At 35.8% G+C, this 9,133-nt stretch overlaps 1 long non-coding RNA gene across 2 annotated transcripts; it reads left to right on the top strand.

The window, feature by feature from the left end:
* Positions 605-5,815, top strand: LOC107632345. 2 transcript variants are annotated; one of them, XR_001618696.2, is made up of 3 exons: positions 607-1,338; positions 3,264-3,433; positions 5,431-5,815. It is a non-coding gene; the product is annotated as an uncharacterized LOC107632345 (long non-coding RNA). The 2 variants fall into 2 exon arrangements; XR_001618695.2 differs by lacking the exon at positions 5,431-5,815 and having other exon boundaries at positions 605-1,338; positions 3,264-4,542.

Genomic DNA, 9,133 nt, shown 5'->3' on the forward strand with positions numbered 1-9,133 from the left:
TTCATTGCAATTCCTAGGGAGAACGACCCAAGAGTTTAAATACTCTTAGTTATTTGATTTGAATTGTGATAATTCTTTAATTTAAACTTTGATTGAGAGTTAATTGTTGGTCTAGGCTATACTTACAACGAGATTCTATTTTTGTGAAATTCTAGATCAACATAAATTTCTCTCATCAAGTTTTTGGCGTCGTTGGGGAATTGCAATTGTGTTACATTGTTGGCTATTGTTAATATATAAATATGTGAATAGTTTGTTTTTGATTGGTTGCTTGTTTTTGTTTGTAAATATGTCTCTTGGTTGTTAGCTTGCTTTAATAGATTTTTGTTTTAAAGTGCATATGTGAATAGTTAGTAATTTTGCTTTAAGTTGCCTTTTTAACTTGAATAGCATGTTTAAAATTTTTCAATTAGTTTTTGGATGGTTGAATTAATTTTGGGTAGATTTTTATTTGTAAGTAGTCCATAATTTTAATTTAGGAGATGAAATTTTGGATTAATTTTAAAGTTAATGTAAATAGTTACTTATTTTCTTCCATTAATTTTTTTATTTATATGCATTTTGGAATGTTGGGTGAAATTCTGATTTTGAAAAAAAAAAAAATTTAAGTGCACACATCAATTCAAGGCCTCTGTACGCGGCGCTTGCACAGTATGTGCGCATGCCCAATAGCCCTTTACCCATAAATGCATACGCACATCATTTTGGTGCGTACGCACGAATTCGAAATCCCTCCCCAGCGTCCTTCCTCTTCCCTTCGCACACGATACCCTCTTCTCCCCTCCCCACTGTCTTAGCCTCCAGTCTGAACCATCACCTTCGCGTCAACCACCTCCAGCCACCGCCGCCTTCTCAAAACCGCAACCATCACAGACCCCATGTCGCGTTTCCTCTTCTCCCTTACCGTCGCCTCCGTCGAAATCCAGAGCAACGGCGGCTAGCTTCCCCTTTTTCTCCCCTCTCTCTGACTGGCAAACCACCACCGCGAATCACCCTAGCCTCCACCATCAGCGAGCCGCAGCCCTCTTCTCCTCTCTCCATCTCACTCGCAAAACCACCAAAGCAAGCCCACCACCACAGCGCCGCCAGCAACCCTAATCGCCAGCAAACCGCCGCGACAACCAACCGTCACCGGCGTCGCCAACGCAACCCTCCACACACCACCTTTTTCTCCGTTCCCCCTTTACTGCCTGGAACGGCCAGAATAGGGTGCAGCCCCTGTGTCTTCCAGCCCTGTGCCGTCTTCCCTCTCTGACGCTGCCCTTGGCCGGCCGTGCTGCCGTGGCTGCAGCCCACCACCTCCCCTTCCCTTTCTCTATTCTGTTTCTGCCTTTCCAGGTTCCATTTTCTTTTCTGTTTTCTATTCCCTTATTTATTTTCTATTAGCTTAGTTTAATTTTTGTTGATTAAGTTAGTTAGAAATACATGTTAGTTGCTTAGGTTGTTAGAGAATCTGAGCTGGATAGTGGATTTAGGTCTCTCCTTGTTATTGCTGGTGTTTGGGAATGGATTGCCCCTGTATTTGCCTCTTGGAACTGGACTGTTTACTGCTACTGTATTCTTGTTCATGTTCGTCACACTGTTAATTATGATTGCTGTTGTGTTCTTGCTGATTGCCATTGTTTGGATGAGTTCAGAATGTTGTTTACTAATTGTACTTTCTGCTGTTGCCGCTGCTGTTTTGGAATGACTGAATTTCTATCTGAAATTGGGTTATCTGTTGCTGGTGATGCCTTGCCTTTGTACTCAATTGATTTCTTAATGCTGCATAATGTTTTCGTTGCTTGATTCTTGCTGAGGGCTGTTATGAATTGGATTTGAGTGCTGCTGAAGTTTTATTTCATTGTTGGATTTAGTTAATAAGTATTTTCTTGAATTCATGCTGCTTCTGAAATGGTTGTTGAACTCAATGAGTAGAATGCTGCCTGAATCCATTACTTTTGTTCATTGTGCTGATTTGGTGCTGTGTTCTAAGCCATTATTTTGTTCATTGTTCAAAGAAAAGAATGCTGCTGGATTGTTCCTTGTTGCTGTTTTGGTGCTGTATGTTGGCTTAAATGTTTATTTCATATGAATTCACATGTGGTTGTTGTGTGTTTAGTGTCAAACATTCATATGAAACTTGATTTGATTGATTGAGTTTGGGAAATAGCCAATTTACTGCTGAAATGTTGCTGGATTTTTCCTAACCTTGTTTCATTAAATGACATTATTTTGTTGGTGCAACAAAATTCTATTAGACGGATTTCTGTGTCTAAAAGAATCTTATTTGCTAAATGGTTTTGGAAATTTCCTCATGAGCTTCCTTACGAGTTTTGGTCAATTCTTTAACTTCTTTGCTTCTTTTAAATCATGCGTTCTTCTTGAGCATTGAATATGCCTTAATTGAGTTTTAAATTGACCATAAACTTGAAATTCTTTTGAGATTTTGAGCCCCTTTTGCATAAACCCAAAAGATTGAAGGTTTTAAATCTAAGTGGCTGAATTGATTCATTTTATTTTTGCCTAACTTTCATTAAGTTACTTAGTTCATGAGGTTTTCAATTCTTGTTTCAAATTGTGACTTTTATGCTTCTTTGGAATTTGGTGTTTGAATGTTCTTTGTCTCACTTGTCTCTCTATGTTTTTAACTTTGCCAACACCAAATTGTTTGAACTTGTGCCAGCTACTTGTGATTAATATTCATTTGATTATGTGCTCTACACATACATATGCATCACTTGTTTTGGCATTTTGAATTGTTGAGAAGTGAAAACAACCTTGCTTGTTTTGAAATTTTTGAAATTTTTTGGAATTAAGGAACTTGTGACTATGCACCTAACTTTTGATTTTTCTTCCATTTCTTTTACTAACTTTTCCCTTCTTTTTACATAACATTTAACTTTTGTTTTCTTTTTCAACTAACTTTTTATTTTCCTTCACCTAACTTTAAATTTTCTTTTCTCTTTCAATTAACCATTTTCCTTTTTACTAACATAACTTTTAACTTTTAACTTTCTTTTTATTTTTCAACTAACATTAACCTTCAATTTTTAACTGTTTTCTTTCTCTTTGTGTATAGTAACAATGCCCCTTCCTTCTTTTATTCTTTGAGAACAGGCAAGTTAGCTTTCCCCATGTCCTGAATTTGATTGGAAGTTGTTTGTATTTGATTTAATTTGATTCTCATGTATGCTTCCATTCAAATTTTTATTATTTGTTCAATTCATATGCTGTTTTGTGACTTAGCTCTTTCCTTTAAAGCATCACCATCACTCTTGCAGCTACTCTATCGCCTAACCCACCAGTTGAAGGTGGAGGTGACACAGTGACGACTCCTTCCACTCCGCATGATCGTGAGCACCGAGGACGGTGCTACATCTTAAGTGTGGGGAGGTTGTGCATCTTCAGCAAGCGCATTTTGGGTGACAAGCTTCATTGCCGAACACTTTTAGTTTAGTTTCTTATTATGCTTTTTAGTTATTTTGTATATATTTTATCTTTTGAAAACCTTTTTACTTAGTTATTGCACTTTCTTAGTTTATTGCACTTTTTAATTTTGCTTGTACATAACTTAGTATTATATAGTAGTTATGCATATTTTGACATTTTGCTCTTAATTTTGGCTTGTACATATGTTTTTTTTTTTTTTTTGGTTTTTTTTTCTTGTTTTTGTTTTGTTTTTTTTGTTGTTTTCCTGACATTTTGCTCTTAATTTTGGCTTGTACATATTTTTTTTTTTTTTTTTTGGTTTTTTAGTCTTGATTGTGATTTGGATGATGTGATGATTGCACCTAGTTTGATTTCCTATACACTTGCTATTTTGGTTTGTTTGAAATTAGGAATTAAACTTAGGATTTTTGACCTTTTCCATCCAATCACACTATATACATATATAGAATAAATGCTAGTCAATTAATGAAATTTCCAAGAAGCTTATCTTTTGTATATAGGGCATTGAAATTCAAATTGAATTGAGTTTAAAATTTTCATTGAAACTTGCATTTATACATTGTGGAATATGGTTTTTGAGTTGAAAGAACATACAACTTGTGAGTTTTTGAGTCTTATTGTGTGGTTACATCATTTAACCACTTATCTCATTCTTGTGTGTTGCTCTTCTTTATGATGCAATATTTGGTTTGTTTAATGTATATTATGCAATTATGTGATTGAGGCCATTATTTCTTTATAGCTCACTTAACCCAAATAGCCTACCATTTCATTCACATTTGTTTGCCACTTTGAGCCTTTTTTATCCCCTTTTGTTCTTTATTTTGCCACATCATTAACCTTAAGTGAAAAACAATGAAGTGTCCCTTATTTGAATCTTTGAGTAGCTTAAGTTAGTGAGAGTGTGTGATGTTTAAGTGTGGGGAAGATGTGGGAACTTTGGTTGATGAATAGGTGTTTTAATTCTTGTTGAAAAATATTGAAAATTTCGGGTGCATACTCATGTAATATTATGGAAACCATATGCATTAATGTGTTGGTATATATAGTGTTCTTGAAAAAAAAAAAAAGAATAATGAAAAGGGGACAAAATTATCCCTATGAGAAATTCAATAAGAATCAATGCATATGTGATAAATTGAATTAAAATGCATGAGTGTGTATATATGTAAAAGTGAGATTATGGGTATCTAAGCTTGATATTAGAATTGTATAGGTTGTGTATGTCTTAGGTGATAATTTAGGCTAATCAAAGATTCAAATGCAAGCTCACCTAGCCATATATACATCCTTACCTTTAACTTTAGCCCCATTACAACTTTGAAAAGACCTCATGATTTTTGCATATGTACATTAAATTTGTGTTGATTGGTTAGATGAAGAACAAACTTTAGAAAGCATGATTAGAGGAGAATTTAGTGAATTGACCCTAAACATTTAAGTGACTAGAGTGCATACACATATCCGGTGAGGGTTTAATCACTCAATTCCATATTTCCACCTATGATCATTGCTTATCTTGCAAGTTTGGTTAAATTCTTTTATATGACTCAATTCAATTGTGAATAGGATTTGGTTATAATTGCTTTAACCCTTGGTTGTATATAGATGCTTTCTTGGATATTGACTTATTTGGACTAAGTAAATACATATAGATAGTTAGATAATATAGTTACATACATATAGATAGATTGCATATAGATAGTTAGATTGAATAATTGTTGATTCCCATTCTTCTCTTCTTCTGGTATAGCATGAGGACATGCTATTGTTTAAGGGTGGGGATGTGATGAATCCACATTCTATAGTATTTATTTGCTCTATTTGGGTGGATTTCATTGACTTTTCTTGCACTTATCTATTGAAATAGCATGCTTTTATGAATTCTTTCCTAATTGTGCTTAATTGTGAAAAATATGCTTTTCATGCTTAAATTGCCAATTTTAATTCACTTTTCTCCCATTCGATGTCTTGATATGTTTGCTTGAGTGATTTAAGGTTTTGAAGGCAAGAATGGCTTGAGAAAGTGGAAGGAAAGCATACAAAGTGGAAGAATTCAAGAAATGAAAGATTTGGAAAGCTGTCCATCCTGACCTCTCGATACTAAATTGGTCATAACTTGAGCTACAGAAGTCCAAATGAGGCGGTTCCAACGGCATTGGAAAGCTAACGTCCGGGGCTTCAAAATGATATACAATTTGCTATAGTGGATATAAGTCTATGTGTGCGGACGCACACAACTTGTGCGTACGCACAGGTCAGAAAATAGCAAGTGTGCGGACGCACAAATCTGTGCGTCAGCATAGGTCCTGGCACGTGAGCTCATTAACTGCAAACCGCTGGGGGCGATTTCTGGGCCCCAAAAATCCAATCCAACTCATTTCTGAAGCTATTTCAATCCAAATTAAAGAGGAATGAAGGGGGGAGCACTTAGGTTTAGATTTTTACATGTTTTAGCTTAGTTTTCTAGAGAAAGAAGCTCCCCCTTCTCTCTAGAATTAGGGTTCCTTAGTTTAATTTCTTGCAATTTCTACTTTTAATTCTTGTTTTTATTTACTTTGCCTTGTTATTTATTGTTATTGCAGCTTAGTTCTTCTTCACTTCTCTTGTTATTTCTTTTATTTTGTCACTTTTATGTTATGAATACTCTTTGTCACTTTTAATTTCATTTAATGCAATTTTGATATTTTGTCTCTCTTTAATGCTTGTTTGAGTTGTTATTATCATTTTATTACAATTGGTAGTTCTAGATTTATTTTTATTGCAATTTATGATGTTTTTCCTTTAATGCATACTAGATGTTTGATTAAATGTCTCTTTTAGTTTTTGCCTATTTTTTCACACTCTTGACTTGGAATTGGATAATTAGGTGACCTTGAGTCATAGATGTCCGTTCGATATTGTGATTAGAATTTTTAGTTGGTTTGGTTTTTACTAACGCTAGTCTTTCACTAAGTTAATTAGTGAGTTGATTAGAACTTGTGGATTGAGATCAATTATGCCCTTTTGACTTATTCTCGATGTTAGGATAGACTAATTGTGATTAATTCTTAGCAATTATCATGTTTGTGGTCTATGATTATGATAGGAATCCTTAACTCCCAATCCTTGCTAAAAATTCCTACTTTTTGCCACTTGAATTACATTTTTGATTTACTTGCTTTGAGCTTTAATTCCCTTGCATGTCTATTTAGTTCCTTGCATTTTAATTAGTTGTCAATTGCTATCAAACTCCCTTGCTTCCCTCATAGCCAATAATATGACACTTCATTGTGATTCTTAGGGAGAACGACCTGGGAGTTTAAATACTCTTGGTTATTTGATTTGAATTGTGATAATTCTTTGATTTAAACTTTGATTGAGAGTTAATTGTTGGTCTAGACTATACTTGCAATGAAATTCTATTTTTGTGAAATTCTAGATCAACATAAATTTCTCTCATCACAGTCCCACCTTCCCTTACTCTTTTAGCTAGCCAGTCCTTCTCATTCCCAACCTCATCTTATGCATTCGACTCGTGCTAGGAGAACCTCGAATTATTTACGTGATTATCATTGCATGCTTACTTGGACAGGGGCTTTTAGCTTACAATCGAATTCAAGGCTCTATGGTCTCTCTTAAATAGTAGATTATGGTAAGCTGTCTCCCTTCCAGAGAGCCTTCTCCCTTGCTATAACCATTACCATGGAGCCGAAGACTTATCAAGAGGCTGTTGCACATGAGTGTTGGCGAAATTCCATTAATGCAAAAAATTACTCACTCTTAAGCGGAATCAAACTTGGACTATCACTTCTTTACCAGCTGGGAAACGTTCCAATGGATGCAAATGGGTCTTCAAGGTCAAGTTTCATCTGGACAGGAGTGACGAAAGGCACAAGCCACAACTTGTAGCTCATGGTTATAGTCAACGGCTTGGATATGATTATTTTGATACGTTTAGTTCGGTTGTGAAGATCACCACTTTGAGGATCTTACTTACTCTTGTGGCTGTGCGTGGCTAGGAGTTGTACCGGTTGCACGTCAACACAGCCTTTTTGCATGGTGAACTGCAGGAGGAGGTGCACATGGCACCATCGCTGGGTCTTGATGTTCCAACCAGTTCTGTGTGCAAGCTTGACCATTCTCTATATGGACTTAAGCAGCTAGTCGATAGTAAAATTTGCGGTTAAGTGATTTTTTTGCAGCAGCATGGCTTTCTTAAGTCTTTTCATGATCAGTTTTTCTTACCAAGCGCACCACCCATGGTTTTGGCTGTCATTCTTATTTATGTAGATGACTTGGTTTTGTCTGGCGACAACCCTGTTGAGATGGAGGCTATCAAAAGGGCTCTTAATACCAAGTTTAGTATCAAGGATTTTGGGAAGTTAAAGTTCTTTCTTAGCATGGAAGTGACACGCAGTTCTCGCGAGATCGCTTTGTATCGACATAAATACATCCTTGACCTTCTTGATGAATATTGGTTGTTGGAATGTAAATACATCCTTGACTTGCTAGTGTCCCTGTGTTGTACAATGGAAAACTCTACAGGAAATGTAGCATGAAGCTAGATGATTCCACTCCATTTCGCCAGTTATTGGGGCGGCTACCTTGCATATTCTGCAGTATCTCAAGCAAGCTCCCGCTAAGGGCCTTTTCTTTTCTTCTCAAAATGATTTCAAGATCTTTGGTTTTGTTGATTCGAATTAGGCGACTTGTGCCGACACTTGCTGATCTGTGACAGTGTATTGTTTCTTCTTAGGTTCTTCGCTCATTTCTTGGAAGAGCAAGAAGCAAACGACTATGACTTGCTCTTCTTCAGAAACTGAGTATCGTGACATGGCCCAAGCAACCAAGGAGGGGCAATGGCTCTTGTATCTTCATGATTTCAAATTTTCAACATTGTTCACACTGATCTAATTAACTTATACTGTGACAATCAATCTACCTTGTACATTGTTACGTATTTAGTGTTTCAAGAGCGGACTAAGCACCTTGAAGTCGACTACCATATTGTGTGAGAAAGGCTGATGCTAGAGTGTTAAAGCTACTTCCGATCACTTCTTCCAACCAAACAGCTGACCTACTCACAAAGGCCTTGCTGCCTGGTCCTTTTGCTTCCATGGTGTTCATGTTGGGTATGCTTGATTTTCATACCCCACTTGAGGGAGGATCTGGACAGTATTCAAGTGATGTGATGAGTAATGTGATTCTAAAGGAGATTAATGAAGATTTTGCAGCAACTAGCTACAACTTGAAGGAGGAGGATGAAGATAGTATTAAATAATTTACATAAATTATAGCTAATAGCTAGTGGTATATTGTTTTGGTTTAGTAATGCTGATTCAGCATAGCATTAGTAGTGTTAGTTAGTTAGACTAAGTTAATTAGGTAGTGATATAAATAGTTGGTTACCATTATATAACTGTACAATTTTTCATTCTCTATTCTGCATTATAATGAGAAAGACCACTTTCTCCCAATATATCTCCAAACTTCTCCGAGCTTATTCTTCTTGTTCTCTTTTTCTTTATCCTCAATTAAGACCATGATCACAATTCCTTCAATAACCACCAAAGTTTGCTTGTTTTATGTTAATTAATAGTATGCTAGTACATGATTCAATCGATAAGGTGAGGATCTTACAAGTTACAACATAAAGTATTTGTGTACTATTTATTATAGAAGTGTTGAAAATGCAGAAAAGAAAATGTGAAAGCATATA

The sequence above is a fragment of the Arachis ipaensis genome, chromosome B01 (assembly GCF_000816755.2).
Source record: "Arachis ipaensis cultivar K30076 chromosome B01, Araip1.1, whole genome shotgun sequence".
In the NCBI taxonomy this organism is placed as follows: Eukaryota; Viridiplantae; Streptophyta; class Magnoliopsida; order Fabales; family Fabaceae; genus Arachis; species Arachis ipaensis.